The 20507-nt window shown below is 41.9% G+C and overlaps 1 long non-coding RNA gene across 1 annotated transcript; it reads left to right on the forward strand.

Annotated features, from left to right (window-relative positions):
* The first annotated feature begins 12073 nt into the window (after window positions 1–12073).
* LOC138947838 (uncharacterized) lies at window positions 12074–17475 on the forward strand. Its single transcript, XR_011449837.1, has 2 exons — window positions 12074–12149; window positions 13333–17475. It is a non-coding gene; the product is annotated as an uncharacterized lncRNA (long non-coding RNA).
* The last annotated feature ends 3032 nt before the right edge of the window (window positions 17476–20507 follow it).

The raw sequence follows: 20507 nt of genomic DNA on the forward strand, positions 1-20507 counted from the left end.
TCGAGTCTTGTTGGAGGTCATGTGACACTTTGCTACACCTTCAAAAATAACGTTTTTTGATCCAGAAAAGTGCCGACACAAACGGGAACGTCCCACTAGTCCGAGGGTTCACTAGTCCGAGGGTTCACTAGTCCGAGGGTTTACGATAGACGCTTGATTTTCCAGCTATAATACCGCCCCTTAAAAGGCGGTATATAGGTTTCACTGTGTCTGTCTGTCTCTGTGTGTGACGGTGTGTGTGTGTGTGTGTGTGTGTGTGTGTCTGTCTGTCCGCAAATAGATATCCGATGTTTGAGAACCGATTTCAATGAAATTATGTGTGAGGCTGTAGTACAACTCAGGCTCGATCCTCTCCATAATCGCCATTTTGACGCTCAAAGTTGTGAAGAGTTTTCTCTATTTACCCAAATAAACATAATCAATGCCCAAACATACCCAAAATTTGCTACGGCGCCGCAGGGGCAACGTAGTCCACGGTAAAGTGTTGACCCGAAGTGTTTTGCGGCAAAGCTATCTATTTTTGTTTTACATTTCTATGTGACGAATTGTCTTTTTTCTCATTCAAATAAATCTTTATAGTGAGCTTTTAATGTCCATACTTCCTCCAATGTTTTTCTCAAAAGCCAGAATTTAGCAATGTGCAACTTTTTCTACTGCACGTTAAATAGTACACACTCATTTTTGTATAACTTCATGACGGATTTCTGTAGAAACCTTGCATCGTTGTTTACCGGTTATTTTGACATTAGCATTTGGTTGCGTTTGAGAATGATGAAAGTGCTTTTAGAAGTATTCCGGTAAAAAGTTAACAGATGAACCAACGCCATATTTTTTGTTCGAGAGACCGCTCATTGGATGGTTTGCACCGGAAGCGGGCTCTTCGAAACAACAGAGAGGGCGAGCAAGGAGAAACAATTTTCAAACTGTCCCAAACTGTTACAAATTGGAACTGCAAAGGTAATTATAAGTCTTTCATTATTTCATTATTTGACTGGTCAAAACATCTTTAAAGGGGAAATTGTCTATCTGGCTAGATTAAAAGCACTGGGCGTGACTGTTGGTGCAAGGCAGTTTTTAGTGTCTAACTAAAAGTAGTAAAACTCAGTCTTGTCTCGTTCTTGTATTGGTGAGTACAGTATTCCTTTGTTTTTTAACTTTGTTCATCTTACCACAGTCACTTCGTTGTTTAGATCTCAATCAATCAATCAATATGAGGCTTATATCGCGCGTATTCCGTGGGTACAGTTCTTAGCGCAGGGATTTTTATTGAGTCACTTGAGAAAAAGTGACTCTATCAGTCTATGTAATCGGTCAGTGTTAGTCCGTCCGGCCGGCCGGAACGTTGGACTTTTCTCGGAAACTATCAAAGCGATCGGGCTCATATTTTGTTTAGTCGTGACCTCCAATGACCTCTACACTTTAACGATGGTTTCGTTGACCTTTGACCTTTTTCAAGGTCACAGGTCAGCTCAAAGGAAAAATTAGACATTTTATATCTTTGACAAAGTTCATCGGATGTGATTGAAACTTTGTAGGATTATTCTTTACATCAAAGTATTTACATCTGTAGCCTTTTACGAACGTTATCAGAAAAACAAGGGAGATAACTAGCCTTTTCTGTTCGGCAACACACAACTTAACGTTGGGCTTTTCTCGGAAACTATAAAAGTGACCGGGCTCAAATTTTATGTGAACGTGACTCCCAGTGACCTCTACACTTTGACGTCTGCTTTGGTGACCTTTGACCTTTTTCAAGGTCACAGGTATGTCTTGAAGGAAAAAAATTGAAATATCATATCTCTGAAACTATTCATCGGATTTGATTCAAACTTTATAGGATTATTCTTTACATCAAATTATTTACATCTGTAGCTTTTTACAAACGTTATCGGAAACACAGGGGAGATAACTAGCCTTTCCTGTTCGTCAACACACAACTTAACGTTGGGCTTTTCTCGTAAACTATAAAAGTGACACAGCTCTAAGAGTAACAAATGTTAGTGTGTCTACTGTTAATATGATTGCTTCGAAAAAAAATTAATGATGCTAGTTTATGTGAATTAAGTTATTGATGGGGTTTGTTTATGTGAGATTAATGAGAGTATTTTTAATGCCAAGGTAAATATTTTGTTGCTCGATCCATGCAATCTCATTCTTCAGGTATGCATTGTGTTGTGAATAGCAATTTCTTCCTGTCCATCTGATGCCTCATATAATATTCAGAACTGCGAAAGTGACTCGATCGAGCGTTTGCTCTTCTTGTTTATTTTTAATTTTTTTAATTTTTATGCAATTTATACACACATTAACATTACAGTAATAAAATGAAAATAAAAACCCTAAAAACTAACATCGGTAACAATCAACACACAATTCAATCAATTACAACATGTTATTTAACGAAAACACATAAGCCCCCCTTTTTCAATGAAGTGAAAGAATACACATACGTCCAACGACGGAAACGTACGATGGAAATATGATCAGGTGATAAGAAGCAAACATCATGCATTTGATAAGGCTTAGTAGAAGTCTTTATCGACATAGGACGAAATCCAGCAAATTGCCATGGGGGTGGATAGCGGTTGGTTTGTGGGACAAATAATGTTCAATTTCCGACGCGCGCACGTCAATGCTGCTGCTGCCGCTGGCTTTGCCGCTAATGCAAGAGCGTGTATCCTCTGGCACTCCCTTGCCAGAAAGTTTGGCGCCAAAACCTCCACTACAACACCCTCCCTCCTTACTTCTAGGCCCCGCCCACATCCGCTATCTCCATTCCTTCCCCCTTCCTCACCATCCTTGTCCAGTCCTAAATACCATATGTTTAGGTAATCTATCGGAGAAAAGAGATCTGTACTTGTCTATAATATTATTGGTATTTGGTCTAAGTACCTTAAGTAACAGGTGCTTGCCCAGTCTCCCATGAGTTTAACAATTTCCCCCGGGACTCTGCAAGACATAGCCCACGTTGCGCCACCCCTTCTAAAACTGTGACTACTAAAATTCCCCGCGGCAGCTGCAGTAACAAGACGCAAGCGTTTATTAAATTTGGAACCTTTGAGTGGAAAGGCTTGGGACTTCGAGGGTGCCGCGCCCAAGATCCGAAACATTGCAGTTACCGCAGTAACGGGGCACAGAGGATGATCCAATAACACAGGTAATCTGATAGCTAGTGTTTTTTCTTTGCGTTGGATCGTTTTACTCCACGTCACCACAATTGTAACACAGTCATGTTCGGTCATAAGGAAGCTGTCTCTAGTCAGCTGTTTTGTCGGGTCAAAAGTGCCATCGTCTTGAAAGAGGTTTGACTTCCTCAACAGCCCAAAGAAAAGAACCAAACAAGCCGCCCAAAACACACAGTCTTCAGCATACAAAAAGTTTAGTTCTTTGCGAATTGATAGTAGCACTTCAGGAGTAATCGGCGTCTTTCTCGTAGGAGGACACCCCATGCATTTGTCAATTCCCTTCAGGGTGGTTTTGACATACCAAGAGTCTCTATATGGGTGCTGTTCGCCACATTCCAAATGAAGAATGCGAATTATGTTGAGGTACTGTTTCACCGACGCTGGTTTGATGCGCCTCGCAAGGAACGCAGCATACTGTGCCACAGTTTGCTCTGACGCTGGCACCGGAAGAATGTTCATAGAGTCACAGAACTGTAGGTAGGAATTTAAGTGAGTCTGGTAAGTCTTTTTGGTACTGTCCGCAAAGTTCAGGGCGCGATAACCTGCCACCTCTCTCTTCAGTTCCGCATCCAGACTAGCCGTAGCCGCACCTGCAACCAAGAAAGGCAAGCGTCGCACTTGACATATGATCTTCCCAAAAGATTGCGGGTCTGCGTCCGTGGTGGTACCATGATAACAAGTCCACTAATTGGTCCAACTTCCCACGCGTGATATACTGTCAGCCATAATATTAACCGATCCTGCCACATGCACCGCAGAAATATTACAATTTGTCTTAGCACATTCCCACGCCATTTTTCGTAACAGACAATTAACGTAAGTGTTCGTCGATCGTCCTTTGTTTATGACACCTTTAGCAACAGTACTATCAGTGTGGAAAACCACGCTTTTTCCCGCCCACAAGTGCGACCAGCGTTCAACTGCTTTCACGACTGCAATGATTTCCTTGAAATTTATGTGCAGGTTTTTTGCTGCGGGAATGTCCTTTTCAAAACAAGTATAAACCCAGTCACTTTGGTAAAAGGCTCCTGCTGCTGTATTGCACGCATCGACATACACATGCTGCGTAGCATGTTGATGAAAATACACGGTACCATTGAACACTGTAAGAAAAGCCAACCACCATTGCAAGTCTTCATGAAAGGCTTTTGTAAGTCTAGTTTTGTGCTTTTGCTGCTGCAAAGGTTTTTGTGCGTCAAGTATGCGACGGAGAAAAAATCTGCCTCCCCGAACCACACATGACGCCCAGTTGAGAGAGCCTGCGAGGCTCTGTAGCTGCTGCTTGCTTGCGCGTTGTTTCCGCTGAAACTGCTGTAGCTTCTGTCGTAGCTGTTGTATCTTGTCGTTGCCCAACGACAGTGTGCAGGCCTGGGTGTCAATGTCCACCCCCAGGAAGGTGATGCGCTGGGTAGGCCCCACCACTTTCTTCCAACTGATGTTAAATCCTAATTCTCTGAGTAATCTAATCAAGGTAAAAAGCATTTTTTCACACTCTTCTTTTGTTTCTGTTGCTAACAAAAAATCATCAATATAGGCCACTACTCCACTCATTCCTCGTCTAATCATACACCGTCTCACAGCCTGTGAAATCCTATGGAAATGAGCGGGACCTACGTTACTGCCAAACGGCAGTCTGCTGTCAAAAAGATAAGTAGGTGTTTTGTCATCACCAAAAACCCATTTGAGTCCAGTTACCTGATAGTTCTTTGGGTGGATACACACAGATCTGTATGCTGCTTGAAGATCAACTTTAGCGCACCAATATCCGCTCTTTGCTAATTTACAGGCATCTCTTAATGTTTGAAATTTAACACTTTCCGGTATTGAGTAATCGTTCATTGCTTGTCCATAAGGTCTGCTGCCATCGTGAATGAGTCTGATTTCTTTATCGTTTTTTGGTATAGCTGCCAAGGCACTAACTATGGTAGGCTTCTTTGAAGCAATAACGTAGTTTCCTTTATTTATCTGATCTATGAGTTCCTGCTCTACTGCTACTTTATGCTGTATCGCTGATTTGTGGTTCTTATGTTCTACTGGTGTTACTACACTGCCTCTTGCAATAATGCGAAAACCGTGTTCTATGCCATCCAACAAAAAGGTCTTATCGCTATCATCTACCAGCTCATTTTGCCAAATATGAAGTTTTGCGCTAATGGAAGAACTACCACAGAGAAAGTTACAATTGTCAGGGTTCTGTGCTGCATAAGGACTAGAGTGGTTGGGGCCTACCTTGGCCGTAGAGACAATTTGCTGTGCTGGATCCTATATCAGGGGGTGGCTGCCAGGGTTCGCTGAGTGCTGGGTTGTGGGATGGTCCTTGCCGCAGCTGCTGCACGCGTGCTCGTAGATACAACGTGGACCATAGGCGCATGACCCCTTGTTGTACTGCAGGCACACCTCTTTGCCCCCGGGTCCTGTCGGTCGCTGTCGGTGCGCGCCACTGGCTCCGCCGTTGCCGCCAGACTTCTTGATGGTTGGCGTAGCCCGCTCCCGAAGCACAACTGTCGCCAGGTGTGGTGCTTCGGTCCCCCAGGACAATTTGTCGGCCGCCTGACGCTGTCGATATTCGGCGTTGAAGATGAGCACAGACTGCCAGGTGAAACGGCAGCCTAACTCCCCCACCATCTCTGTGTAGCGTAGATAGGCCGCTACATCAAAGTCTTTATCCCGGGACAGAAGTGTGGCCATGATTCTGGCATTTGCCACAATCCAGGCGGAGGGTGACACCCGATCTAACTTCGGCTTTGTATTGGGTAACTTGATTGTCACCCCTCCGCCAAGAGACACCTCCTCCTCCACAGCCACCGAGGATGAAACAAAATCGATGATTTTTAACTCCTCACCTTTGGGTCTTGCCGGCGTCACTGGCGAACCGTCCATGTTGAGTCGCCCCAACAATTCCGCCAAACCACTGGCACCTCTGGCGGTGTCGTTGCTCATGGGGCCTCCCCCATCTTTTGCTTGCAGGGTTTTAATCCCTGCCCGAAGCAGGGCAAGATGCCCCCTTTTTATGTTGACACTCAGGGAGTCCAAATCCTCCGGCTCGACACATTTGAGGGCCGCCAACGAATCGAACCCCTCTTTGACGAGGACGCTGGTCACCGCTGAAGGAAGGTTTGACTCCTTACACCATTGTTCTATTTCGGACATGATCACCAAATAATGTTCAATTTCCGACGCGCGCACGTCAATGCTGCTGCTGCCGCTGGCTTTGCCGCTAATGCAAGAGCGTGTATCCTCTGGCACTCCCTTGCCAGAAAGTTTGGCGCCAAAACCTCCACTACAACACCCTCCCCCCTCCCTCCTTACTTCTAGGCCCCGCCCACATCCGCTATCTCCATTCCTTCCCCCTTCCTCACCATCCTTGTCCAGTCCTAAATACCATCGCCTCACCTTCAGTTTAAAAACAATTTATCGTTCCTCTAAACTGACACTTTAATTTTTATGCAATTTATATCGCGCACATCATATTCAAGGCGCAGGGATTTATTTATGCCGTGTGAGATGGATTTTTTTTTACACAATACATCGAGAACGCATTCACATTGGCCAGCAGATCGCAGCCATTTCGGTGCATATCCTACTTTTCACGGCCTATTATTCCAAGTCACACAGGTATTTTGGTGGACATTTTTATCTATGCCTGTACAATTTTGCCAGGAAAGACCGTTTTGTCAATCGTGGGATCTTAAACGTGCACACCCCATTGTAGTGTACACGAAGGGACCTCGGTTTTTCGTCTCATCCGAAAGACTAGCACTTGAACCCACCACCTAGGTTAGGAAAGGGGGGAGAAAATTGCCAACGCCCTGACCCAGGGTCGAACTCGCAACCTCTTGCTTCCGAGCGCAAGTGCGTTATCACTCGGCCACCCAAGTAAATGAGTCTAGACTAGTCTTTTAGTTTTACTGTTTAAGTTTCACATTGTCATAGAGAATACTACATGGCTTGCTGTGTCATGCCAGATTTACACGAGTTGCTTTTTTAAATATTGAACTACGAGCGAAAGTGAGCTTTTTAATATTTGAAAAACTTCAAAAAGCAACAAACAGCATTCGAAGTCGAACTCAAGGCAATTTTTTAAACAGGAATGGCAAAATCTATACGCACTCCGAGTGCATACAGGATTGATGAGTCTGTATACACTCCGGCAATGAAAAGCTCTGTTACAAATCTGTAGCTAATGAAATGCCCCCTAACAAGTCGTTAGGAAGTAGCCAAGGAAAAATCAGTCTAGCTTATGGACAAGTTTCCGCTATCTCTTTTTCAGAGTGTCGAGGGTTGGCAAATAATGTACATTCACATAGTATACAACCGTTTCTAGGTCGATACACACTTCAAGTGTGTTCCAAACTCCGACAATAAACTGCCATGAACTGATGAAGCATCAGTTTCGTTTTAATTGTTCATTTCAATGCTTGTAAATGTTAAATTCTCAGGTGCCACTGCCAGGAAAATGGTTCCGAATAACATGAACAATCACATACTCTTTTAGTATTACACATGTCGTTTGCATTTAGAGTAGAGCGCTTACTTCCATTTGTTTATCAGATCTCTATACAATTACATCTCTGCCTCATTTGTTTATGATTTTCATAACATGGGAAATTTCTGTGTTTTTTACAGGTGCGTTTGGTGCAGAGTGCGATTTGAAATGGCTTCGATTCAATTTCAAATTCATACAGACAAGGAAAATGCAACTGCCACTGGTCTCAAAACTATTGGCGGGGGGCTTCAGGGTAAGTTGAAACTCGGTTATTTTGTTAACAGTTTTTAACTGACTGAGGGATATAACTAATAACTATAACTTATATATATATATAAGCGTCATTTGATTTACCATTAATTAAAGCCAGAGGTAAGTGTGAGTTTGAAAACAGTTCTGGTCACTTTCTCATTTTTTCCCAGGCTTTTAGTTACATGTAATAAGCCTATCCCTATGGACACGAACCCAAAACACTTTGACTCAGTGAGTGCCTCCTTTGCAGACTGAGACTGAGTGTCTATAGATATATATATATCTCTGTTAGTGTGTAATGAGTCAGCTTTGTCACATTAACTGATTGATTTATTCTGTGTCAGATTGCATGATGATGTCACTGTGATAATGTTTTTTGTTTTAGCTACTTGAGGACAGTTTGCATATAATTTATCATAGTAATGGCATGTGGTGTTACGAAAGGAACCATCCATCAGTATACACATGTTTTTAATTTTATATAACTTTCTTCTCTTTGAGATACATCAATATATTAAGTTTAATCGTCAATATTGTTATGTATTTTGTAGTTATGGTACTTTGTAGAAAGTACAAACATGATTTAAGTACAGTAGTCGCCGCTTATAGTTATAAAAAACACCTTGGGACCAAACAAAAGTGTTTTTAATAAGCGGTGTTTTTAATCAACGGCTGCGTGTTGAACATGTGTTGAACATGTCCATCAGTAATGAAAGGTAAGAAGACCGACGCACGCATACAAGCTAAACTGATTACACCGTACAACCGTTTTGAAACTTTACCAAAGCATTTTAATGACAAATAAAAACGATTTAGAATATGTACATGTATCGCACATCACAGTTTGCCGAGGCATTGTTCTATGGTCATCTGATCCATGGGCTGTTTGCGCAAAAAGTCACGGGTCTCCCCTCCCATAGTGTCACGGGTCTCCCCTCCCATAGTGTCAGGGATCTCCCCTCCCATAGTGTCAAACTTGGCAGTGTGTTCAAACCCCCTCCTAGTCTCAAGTCCCATTGTGAGGACTTGCAGCGCTTGTCTCATCTGAGAGTTGGTAGGGGTGGGGACTTCTTCTTCTTCATCGTCGTCCTCTTCCTCATTGGGGCCATCGCCGTCGTCAGCAGCAGCACCCACAGCTTTGATGTCGGAGATGTCAGATCCATTCTTTTTTTGACTCACATGCGAAGCAAAAGTGAGTCTATGTACTCACCCGAGTCGTCCGTCCGTCCGTCCGGAAAACTTTAACGTTGGATATTTCTTGGACACTATTCAGTCTATCAGTACCAAATTTGGCAAGATGGTGTATGATGACAAAGCCCCAAAAAACATACATAGCATCTTGACCTTGCTTCAAGGTCAAGGTCGCAGGGGCCATAATGATAAATGTTGTCTAAAAACAGCTATTTTTCCCATTTTCTCTGAAGTTTTTGAGATTCAATACCTTACCTATATAAGATATATAGGGCAAAGTAAGCCCCATCTTTTGATACCAGTTTGGTTTACCTTGCTTCAAGGTCAAGGTCACAGGAGCTCTTCAAAGTTGGATTGTATACATATTTTGAAGTGACCTTGACCCTGAACTATGGAAGATAACTGTTTCAAACTTAAAAATTATGTGGAGCACATGTTATGCTTTCATCATGAGACACATTTGGTCACATATGATCAAGGTCAAGGTCACTTTGACCCTTATGAAATGTGACCAAAATAAGGTAGTGAACCACTAAAAGTGACCATATCTCATGGTAGAAAGAGCCAATAAGCACCATTGTACTTCCTATGTCTTGAATTAACAGCTTTGTGTTGCATGACCTTGGATGATCTTGACCTTGGGTCAAGGTCACATGTATTTTGGTAGGACAAATGTGTAAAGCAGTTCTTAGTGTATGATGTCATTGCTAGGTTTAGTTATTTGACCTTGACCCTGAAGGTCAAGGTCATGTCAAGGTCAAGCATGTGAGTCGTATGGGCTTTGCCCTTCTTGTTCTTTTCTTTGAAGCTAAAGCTGAAGTTGAAGCCATTTTCAGTTTCACTGCTTATCCAGTGAGAAGAAAGACCAGACAGTGTTGAATTGTCATCTGACGCTTTACTGACAAGGGTGTGAGTTGTCATCTGACGGTTTACAAGGGTGTGATCACTGTTCGCACAAACGCTGAAGTGTCTTGAGTTGTCATCTAACGGTTTACTGACAAGAATTCATGACCAGAAGGCGACTACTAACCCTCTGAGCAGAGAGAAAATGAACAAAAAGTGTTTTTATTAAACGGCCCCTGTATTTAATAACCGGCGGAGTTTTACATAGTGGTAAATCCGGACCGGCCCAGACTGTATTTAAAAAAACCGGCTGTTTTTAATAACCGCCTTTTTTATAAGTGGCGACCACTGTATAACAATGAAATAAAAAGAAAACAAACCAGTAACCGGGTTATGTACTTTTTTTATCAATATTTCGGCATGTAACTGTCTTCTTCAGGATGGCATGGAAAGTATTAGGCAAAAAAAAAAAATAGGTCTGTTTACGGTAACCCGACCGACCCTAGTTTTTTTGCGCAACCCTAGACTTTTTTTTGGCATTTGGGGAAGAAAAAAAAAATCTTGTTTTTTTGGCAAAATAACGTAAAAATATGTTTTTTTGGAAGAAAAAAAATAAAAAATCCCGACCTACCGACCCTATTTTTTTGGCCTATGTTACCGTAAACAGACCTTTTTTTGTTTTTGGCCTTACATGTGTAAATATTCTTGTTTTAGGTGGAAAAAGTTTCCAGGCCCACAAGACGCCGAGGCGTGCGCTCGGGCTGGTGAATGAAGCTCACAGAGTGGGGCTGGGACCACAAGTACCGGCTCCCCAGCTTAAAGGCGGAATCACCAGCTCGTTGTCAGCACATGCCCTCAAGCCAAAGAATGGTGTCACCGACAGAGACTCTAAGTTGAAACAGAGGCAGCAAGTGGATGTATGTTCAACAGACAGTAGATGAAAGTTGTTTGTTTGTTTTGAATGTTTCACAAACTTGTTATTCTCTCAGTCTCCGGTGCCAGAAGCACAACTCTCGCTTACCTGGTTGTCACCCACTTTCCTTTGTTTCTTAGATCCACACATGCATTTAACATACTTAGGAAAACCTGTGTACATTTGCACGTTGTGAAAGAGTTGCTTTTTCTTGGATACAGATGCAAACCACATGTGACATTGTAGGCCAATGACTAGTGATCAGCGTATCTTCACACATGATCAGCAATCTGTGCCAGTGACATCACGCACACGACTGAACTACCAGTGAGAATTAGCTCCCATCTGTGCTTTCTGCACTGTTTGCTCTATATAACGCTCTTTTCGTTCAAAAATATGTTTGCATAGGGTCGTTTTGCCATCGAGCATAGTGTCAAGTAAATGTTAACTTTTTTTTTAACATTTCAATCCAGGAAAAACTTGATACGAAATTACAAATGTATATTATATTGGTTGATAAGTGTTATTTTTGTATTAGGCAAATCAGAGAAATATGGCCCACCTCAAGCAGATTGAATGTAATTGTTTGCGTTGCTTTGTGCTTTGGCAGAAAGAAAATCCTGTGCAGAAAGCCAAGCAGCATGGTGAGAAAACGACAGCGCGTCCGATTCCCCCTGCTAAACAACAGCATTTACCAACATGGAGCCTGCCGGACATCGAATACATGCCGCCCAGAGGTGAGAACACAAACACAAACCGACTGGACTTACTAGGCCTGTATCTATCCAGCTTTATCTTGTCTTTGTCCATGCACTTATGAAGGCTTGCATTCTTCTGTTGCTTTGAGTGTACTGTAAACAAAGAAAAGAAAGAAACCCACACGGACAGACAGGCATACACGCTGGCACACACATTCACATACGTCTACATGCACATATAAATATACACACACGTGTATACTAGTATATTTTCAACAGATTTTCCATGCATTTTGAGTACTATATCTTCAAAGTCTTGCTGTAGTGTAATACTACAAATTGGTACTGTCTGTTGGATTTCCGAACATATTTATTTTGCCCTGTACTTCTGTGAGCAGATGATGACGAAGATCGAGCCGTTCACGAGCTGCTGAGCTGGCAACAGTGTCTGTTTGGAGCCCAGCCTGACAGGGAGGAGGAGGAGGAGGAGGAGGAGGAGGAGGAGGAGGAGGAGGAGGAGGAAGAGAGGGAACGACAAAGGATAATGGAAGAGCTGGACAACCTTCCAGCACTAAATGAAGGTGAGAGCCACTCACTCAGTCACTGCTTGTGTCACACACATCTCACTCTGCAGTCTCTCTGAAATGCAATGAGTTACGACAAGTATGGCCAAGTAGTTACTGCTTCTCTCTTCTAGGCAGCTGGTCACAGACTAAGCACCTAGCTGTGGTAAGTCATGACAGAAAGAAGATGTACGGAAGATGAGGGCCTGGGTCATTTTAAGAAAAAGCTAAAAGTTATCGACTTTAAAGCCATATCCCTGATGGGAAATCAGCTATTAACTTGGGCGGGGATGTAGCTCAGTCGGTAGCGCGCTGGATTTGTATCCAGTTGGCCGCTGTCAGCGTGAGTTCGTCCTCAGGTTCGGCGAGAGATTTATTTCTCAGAGTCAACTTTGTGTGCAGACTCTCCTCTGTGTCCGAACACCCCCGTGTGTACACGCAAGCACAAGACCAAGTGCGCACGAAAAAGATCCTGTAATCCATGTCAGAGTTCGGTGGGTTATAGAAACACGAAAATATCCAGCATGCTTCCTCCAAGAGCGGCGTATGGCTGCCTAAATGGCGGGGTAAAAACGGTCATACACGTAAAAGCCGTGGGAGTTTCACCCCATGAACGAACAAACAAAAGCTATTAAATTGAAACAGTGGTTCCAACGTATAGTTTGCGTCAGATGCTCTGCAAACTGAAAACATGCACTCACTCAAACAGACTTGAGTGAAGTTAATCCTGTAGTTTTGAACCCATAACAGTTATAGGATCAAAAATACAGGCTTGGCATCAAGAGCAGAAAGATCACTGACAAAACTGCCTCACACAGACCACTGTCTTCGAACACAGAGTGTACTGACAAAACCCCACCCTATCCAGGGTGAGCGCTGACATGGTTTAAAGAATTTGCCAATCAAGAACTTATATGTAAACAAGCAACCATTCAAGACATGGTATTAAACACACTTCATCAAACAGCAGGGACCAAAGCCATACACAGCAGTGGCTCAGGGGAGATAATCAGGGTAGGGATTAAAACTGAAGAGATAACAAGAGGTACAACAAGAGGTACTACAGGTGGAAATAGTATTCACAATACATTTCACTCAATTATTTTCCTTTAGTTTTGCAGCTGTCATGCGACTTAGTACCTGGCTACATGTAGAAAGGCAGTTTTCATGAGATTAACAGGTACCTTTGATGTCCTGTCAGATGTGTTCCCGATGGCCAACCTGCACTTGAGCTGTGAGGAGCTGGATGTGGACAGCCTAGAGTTGTCCACTATGGATGATCTGTTGATCCCTGAGGTGCCAGATGACTCCCTGGACTTCCTCCGAAAGCGGCGTATGGCTGCCTAAATGGCGGGGTAAAAACGGTCATGCACGTAAAATTCCACTCGTGCAAAAACACGAGTGTACGTGGGAGTCTAAGCCCATGAACGAAGAAGAAGAAGAAGACTCCCTGGACTGCACAGCGCAAACCTCCCTGCCCCAGGCTGACTGTTCCGCTAGCGCCAGCTTGACTAATCTGCTGGAAGATTCTGCTGATATTTCTCTGCCTCGGCTGGAAGATTCTGCTGATATCTCTTTGTCCCAGGTGAAGGAATCTGCGAACACCTCTCTTAACGAGCTTGAAGATTCTGCCAGCGCTTTTCAGATCAAGCCACATGTGTAATACTACAAATTGGTACTGTCTGTTGGATTTCCGAACATATTTATTTTCCCCTGTACTTCTGTGAGCAGATGATGACGAAGACATGCTCAGGCTTCTGTACCTCAGCTGGACGATTCTTCTAATGTCTCTTTGACCCAACTGGATGATTCCCTTTTGGGGCTTGAGCAGCACCTGGGCAGTCTGGACATCAAGGACTATAGTCTACCCTCCACTCCCTCGCACTGAAGATGATGCTGAACGTCGGCTGAGGGTTCTTATTCACCTCGGTGGACAGGGTTGTGCTGGCTGCATAAAAACGCTTCACTTTGAAAAGCGAAACCCTCCTAGTGGTGCAGGTTGATGTTGGTTATTGCTTGTGCAGGTTTCGGGGCAGCAATTTAGAGGGGCAAGGTGTTGTGCTTACTGATCCTGTAACCCGCCGGGGTCGTGTGGGCACTGCACTGATGAGCGCTGCACTAGCTGCCTCCACCTCTGCTTGATTTGATGATCCTCATGTCAGTTGGTTTGCATATAATGTGTGTGTGTGTGTGACTGTGTGACTGTATGTGTGATGCATTTTATGTTTGCTGAGTGGCAGAGGAGACCGCACTTCTTTGCCAAGGGGGAGTCTGGTTATATTAACATACCAACAAGCATACAAACAGTGGGGCTTGTTTGTAGGTGTCTTCTCATTGCAGGGCTTCACATAACAGGTGCTGCTGTTTAAATATATGCATTTACATGTGTCCCGCCATCCTTTGTGCCACTATGGATCTCAGCATAGTCACTGTTCAGTGTTGCTTGCATTGGCTTGTTTTGCCACTTAATGTGTGAGAATTATAACCAGATGAAACAGAGTGCTGATGACAAATTAAGGGAAGTAAGCTGTTACTTCACTCTGGGGACATAAGCAGGTAATGAGAGTGCAATCAATCAATCTATTTGAGGCTTATATCGCGCGTATTCCGTGGGTACAGTTCTAAGCGCAGGGATTTATTTTATTTTCTTTTTTCTTTTTTTTAATGCAATTTATATCGTGCACCTATTTAAGGCGCAGGGATTTATTTATGCCGTGTGAGATGGAATTTTTTTACACAATACATCACGCATTCACATCGGCCAGCAGATCGCAGCCATTTCGGCGCATATCCTACTTTTCACGGCCTATTATTCCAAGTCACACGGGTACTTTGGTGGACATTTTTATCTATGCCTATACTGTATACAATTTTGCCAGGAAAGACCCTTTTGTCAATCGTGGGATCTTTTACTTTAACGTGCACACCCCAATGTAGTGTACACGAAGGAACCTCGGTTTTTCGTCTCATCCGAATGCATCCTTTGTGCCACTATGGATCTCAGCATAGTCACTGTTCAGTGTTGCTTGCATTCGGTTGTTTTGCCACTTAATGTGTGAGAATTATAACCAGATGAAGCAGAGTGCTGATGACAAACTAAGGGAAGTAAGCTGTTACTTCACTCTGGGGACGTAAGCAGGTAATGAGAGTGCACTGGGGAAGTCAGTACCTAACATTCTGCATGTACCCCTGGCCTCTTCCAAAGGGAATCATTTCATTCATATGACTCATGGTCCTTGCACATTTAGCAGAGAAGCCATTTCAGATTGTTGTAATACTCTCTTAAAAAAAATAATGATCAAGGAATATCTTCTTTCCTCCGATTACGGTGCTGGTTTTTGGCTCACGTAAGTGTAGCCTATGCGATCGTAACTTTGTCTGTCTGTGCGTGCGTGTGTGCGTGTGTGTGTATGTCTGTGGTAGAAACTTTAACATTTCCGAGTCTATGTGTGAGTGGTTATCCAAGACTATGGATAAAGCTCGCATAAGATTACGTCACGGTCAAAAGTGTTTGACGTCAATTAATGCATCATGACGGCATGCCTCCCTGTAGTCTTTCTCTCTCGCGTGGTGTGTGTGGTCTCGGTCATTGTTATTTTGAGCGGGCCGAGACTATTTGGCAGTCGTGTCCCTGTAAGTAGGCTACATGCAGACACAGACAGATCTAGATCTAGTGTCTCTCTTTCTTGCACAGTCGTCACCTAAGCTTACTGTGTGTGTGGGTGTGTATGTGTGACGGAGTGATTGAGTTTGTGTTACTGTTTGTCTATTTCTTACGTGAGCCTTGAAGGCTTCGCCTCTTGTTAGAGCTTGTCTGATTTGTGGAGAGAAAACGTAATTCTATTCCTGGGCTTAGTCATAGCATGGGCTCTAAAATGTTGACAGTATAGGAGAGGATGCGAGTATCAGGTGGAAAGAAAAGTACTGAGTCTGTGTGATTGCAGTTGTGGTATGCAGGCGTGCTTTCACATGTGTTTTTTGTACTGCTCTCAGCTGTGTTCGTTGAAATGGTTTAGTCGTATTCATACTGTTTTAAATTTCTGTTTTATCTTTTGTTGTAATTGTACTTTATGTTTCTAAATAATGTGCAAACCTGGTAATACAGTGTTCCAGATGATCGGACGTGTAGCAAAGATCTTCCTTTACGCGTACGTGTAGATATTGCGTCAACTGTGACTCACTTTTTGACTCACATGCGAAGCAAAAGTGAGTCTATGTACTCACCCGAGTCGTCCGTCCGTCCGTCCGGAAAACTTTAACGTTGGATATTTCTTGGACACTATTCAGTCTATCAGTACCAAATTTGACAAGATGGTGTATGATGACAAGGCCCCAAAAAACATACATAGCATCTTGACCTTGCTTCAAGGTCAAGGTCGCAGGGGCCATAAATGTTGCCTAAAAAACAGCTATTTTTCACATTTTTCCCATTTTCTCTGAAGTTTTTGAGATTCAATACCTCACCTATATATGATATATAGGGCAAAGTAAGCCCCATCTTTTGATACCAGTTTGGTTTACCTTGCTTCAAGGTCAAGGTCACAGGAGCTCTTCAAAGTTGGATTGTATACATATTTTGAAGTGACCTTGACCCTGAACTATGGAAGATAACTGTTTCAAACTTAAAAATTATGTGGGGCACATGTTATGCTTTCATCATGAGACACATTTGGTCACATATGATCAAGGTCAAGGTCACTTTGACCCTTATGAAATGTGACCAAAATAAGGTAGTGAACCACTAAAAGTGACCATATCTCATGGTAGAAAGAGCCAATAAGCACCATTGTACTTCCTATGTCTTGAATTAACAGCTTTGTGTTGCATGACCTTGGATGACCTTGACCTTGGGTCAAGGTCACATGTATTTTGGTAGGAAAAATGTGTAAAGCATGTGAGTCGTATGGGCTTTGCCCTTCTTGTTTCTCAAATGTTCCAAATGCATGCGTTGTTTTGCTCCCACCGAGACTGCAGATTTTTGCAAACGCGTGACGTAAAAACTAGATTTGATGACGTTACCCGTACACGTCCTGAAGAGTGCAACATCTAGATCTTGCAAATACCATTATTAGCACTGGACGACGTGTGCTGCCATGTGATGGAGACCTCTCTGCAAGATGTTGAGACAATTGTTGCACACTTTTGCAAAGCTATTGTGACAGTATATACCTATAGAGTATGCAACTTTGCACCTCTGTAAGCCCAGCACAAACCTACACTAGTCTTGATATTTCAATGTACTTATTGTGAGTGAGACTGGTGTTGGTTTAAGCTTTAAATGTCTGATGCTGGTCTTGAGCATGTTTTATGTTTTCTTTGTAAATAAAGTTTTCTTCAATCCATAGACTCTTGTTTGTAGTTAATGATTGTGTAGGTACATGTAGCTGTTAAAAGTGTTTGCTCCCATGTTGTTTATATTAGGCCTAAAAAAAAAAATAGGTGTGGTTACGGTAACCCGACCTACCCTATTTTTTGGGGCCGACCCTATAACTTTTTATTACATTTGTCACAAAAATTTTAAAAAAAAACCAAGTAAACGAGTGCATAAAACGCAATGAAAGCGAAAGCGCCCGAGTCGCACACTTATTTCCCTGTCAAGTAGGTTTAATTTGTACACATTAGAAAAAAAGTAAAAACAAAAAAAAAAGTGATTGCCTACCTTCCTACCCTATTTTTTTTGGCTATGTTACCGTAACCACACCTATTATTTTTTTTGGCCTTAGTGTCTTTGTAAATTGTAAAGTTTTTCTGGATGTAAGTAGTCGCGATTTAAAATTTATCTTTTTACATTTAGTCAAGTTTTGACTAAATGTTTTAACGTAGAGGGGGGAATCGAGACGAGGGTCGTGGTGTATGTGTGTCTGTCTGTCTGTCTGTGTGTGTAGAGCGATTCAGACTAAACTACTGGACCGATCTTTATGAAATTTGACATGAGAGTTCCTGGGTATGATATCCTCAGACGTTTTTTTCATTTTTTTGATAAATGTCTTTGATGACGTCATATCCGGCTTTTTGTGAAAGTTCAGGCGGCACTGTCACGCTCTCATTTTTCAACCAAATTGGTTGAAATTTTGGTCAAGTAATCTCCGACGAAGCCCGGACTTCGGTATTGCATTTCAGCTTGGTGGCTTAAATATTAATTAATGACTTTGGTCATTAAACATCTTAAAATTGTAAAAAAAAAAAAAAAAATTTTAATAAAAAGATCCAAATTTACGTTCATCTTATTCTTCATCATTTTCTGATTCCAAAAACATATAAATATGTTATATTTGGATTAAAAACAAGCTCTGAAAATTAAAAATTATGATCAAAATTAAATTTTCGAAATCAATTTAAAAACACTTTCATATTATTCCTTGTCGGTTCATGATTCCAAAAACATATAGATATGAAATGTTTGGATTGAAAACACGCTCAGAAAGTTAAAACGAAGAGAGGTACAGAAAAGCGTGCTATCCTTCTCGGCGCAACTACTACCCCGCTCTTCTTGTCAATTTCACTGCCTTTGCCATGAGCGGTGGACTGACGATGCTACGAGTATACGGTCTTGCTGCGTTGCATTGCGTTCAGTTTCATTCTGTGAGTTCGACAGCTACTTGACAAAATGTTGTATTTTCGCCTTACGCGACTTGTTGTTTCTAGCATGCTCCTTTTTATATCCCAAATGTTGACACTGTTTACATTTCTGCCTCTAAAGCAGCACTTAAAAAGAAAAAAAACCACACCTAAAAAATGCTTTCTTCACACACACACAACACAAACGTGCGCGCGTGCGCACACACACATGCATGCATGTACCTATACACACACAGCTGTACAGAGATGAATAGTAGGTGCTGTGTGTGAACTTGTGACTTGTATAATCAGTGGGTAACAGTAATCAAGAACAATATACTTCACCAGAGTACAACCTTCATTCGAAAGAAATGCAATATAAATGTATCTTTAAAAAAAAAACCCACCACGTTAGAATACAAGTGGCAAACAACTTTCACAATTTTAAATTGTTTAAATTTTATTTTTTTACAATCATCAATGAGGTGCTCTTAAATTTCATGTTAGAAACAAGGATTTGTACTGCAAAACATGAATTTCAGAGAAAGGTTAATTTCAATATGTAGAGGTCCATCCTCAAATTGTTGGAAGTCATTCCAATATCCCTTCCACATAAAATACATACATGTACTTTTAAAATGAACATAATCTACAAATAAAAGTAAAATAACAGTTCAGAAATGCATTTCAGTTGAACAGTTCACTTTCCACTTAACATTTTGCGCTATTTCCAGCCAATAAAAAAGCACATGCGCCTGTGTTAATACAAATTTTTTGGCCTAATCTATTCTCTAAGCTACACTCTGCCCCTCCCACCCCGAAAAGATGATGGATAATGGATTTAACTTGCAGTTTTAAATTCAACTTATTCAAGATGATTTAAATGCATTACACAATAGTGTCATATGCCAGTTAATAATGTAGAATTCAATATATTTGTAAATGCAAAATGTTACAGGCACTTTAAAATTGGATAGTTTAACACATTTATACTAATTATACTTTTTTGTCCTTGAATAAAGGTAAATGCATACATTACACAATAGCCACATGTTTGCAGAACAGCGGAACACCCGTTCTAAGATTTCCTCCAAGAATTTTTTATTTTTTAAAATCCGAAAAACACAGACTGCGAGCAGTCCAAAATTTAGAATCAAAAACCAAAGAAGTTTAGTTTTTGGAAGGCAAGAAAAAAAGTTTCATTTTAGGAAAAAAGACAGGACAATAAGAATGTTTGGTTTTGTCTAAAATAAAATGTTCCACAAAGTAACCTTGCTTGGTTTCTGATCTTAAATAGACCCTGTTTTTACAGGTTTTTGTTTGTTTGTACTGGTCTAAATAATTATGCCTCTATTTTAAGGCTACCTCTTTTTTTGAAACTTTATTTTCTCAGAATTGGGGAAGGGGAGAAGGGGTCCTTAAAAGGGGGGTACCACTGTTCATTTCAAAATGTGAACTACAATGCTGCCTCTGAATATATTATGACTGTCAAAGACATTCTGCTCATAGTTTACAAAACAGCGCTTCATGAGGCCGTGTAGAACTGGCCTCGAATGGCGCGCAAGAGAGGGAAGGTACGTCCCCCACATTTGCCCCGAAAGTCGTCCATGTCGACGGTCCAGACGAAGACTCCGCCCAGTCTCTCCTTCATCGCGTAGGACACCTACCACAGTCAGAACAATTACATCATAATGATTTCAGCAGAGACATTGGTTTGAACAAAAAAGTATTTAGAATACATGACATACATATTACAATAAGCAGTCTACAACGAGCCTTAACTCACGTGACCTCAAACCCAAATCACGTGACCTCGAT

The sequence above is a fragment of the Littorina saxatilis genome, linkage group LG14, assembly GCF_037325665.1.
Source record: "Littorina saxatilis isolate snail1 linkage group LG14, US_GU_Lsax_2.0, whole genome shotgun sequence".
Lineage (NCBI taxonomy): Eukaryota > Metazoa > Mollusca > Gastropoda > Littorinimorpha > Littorinidae > Littorina > Littorina saxatilis.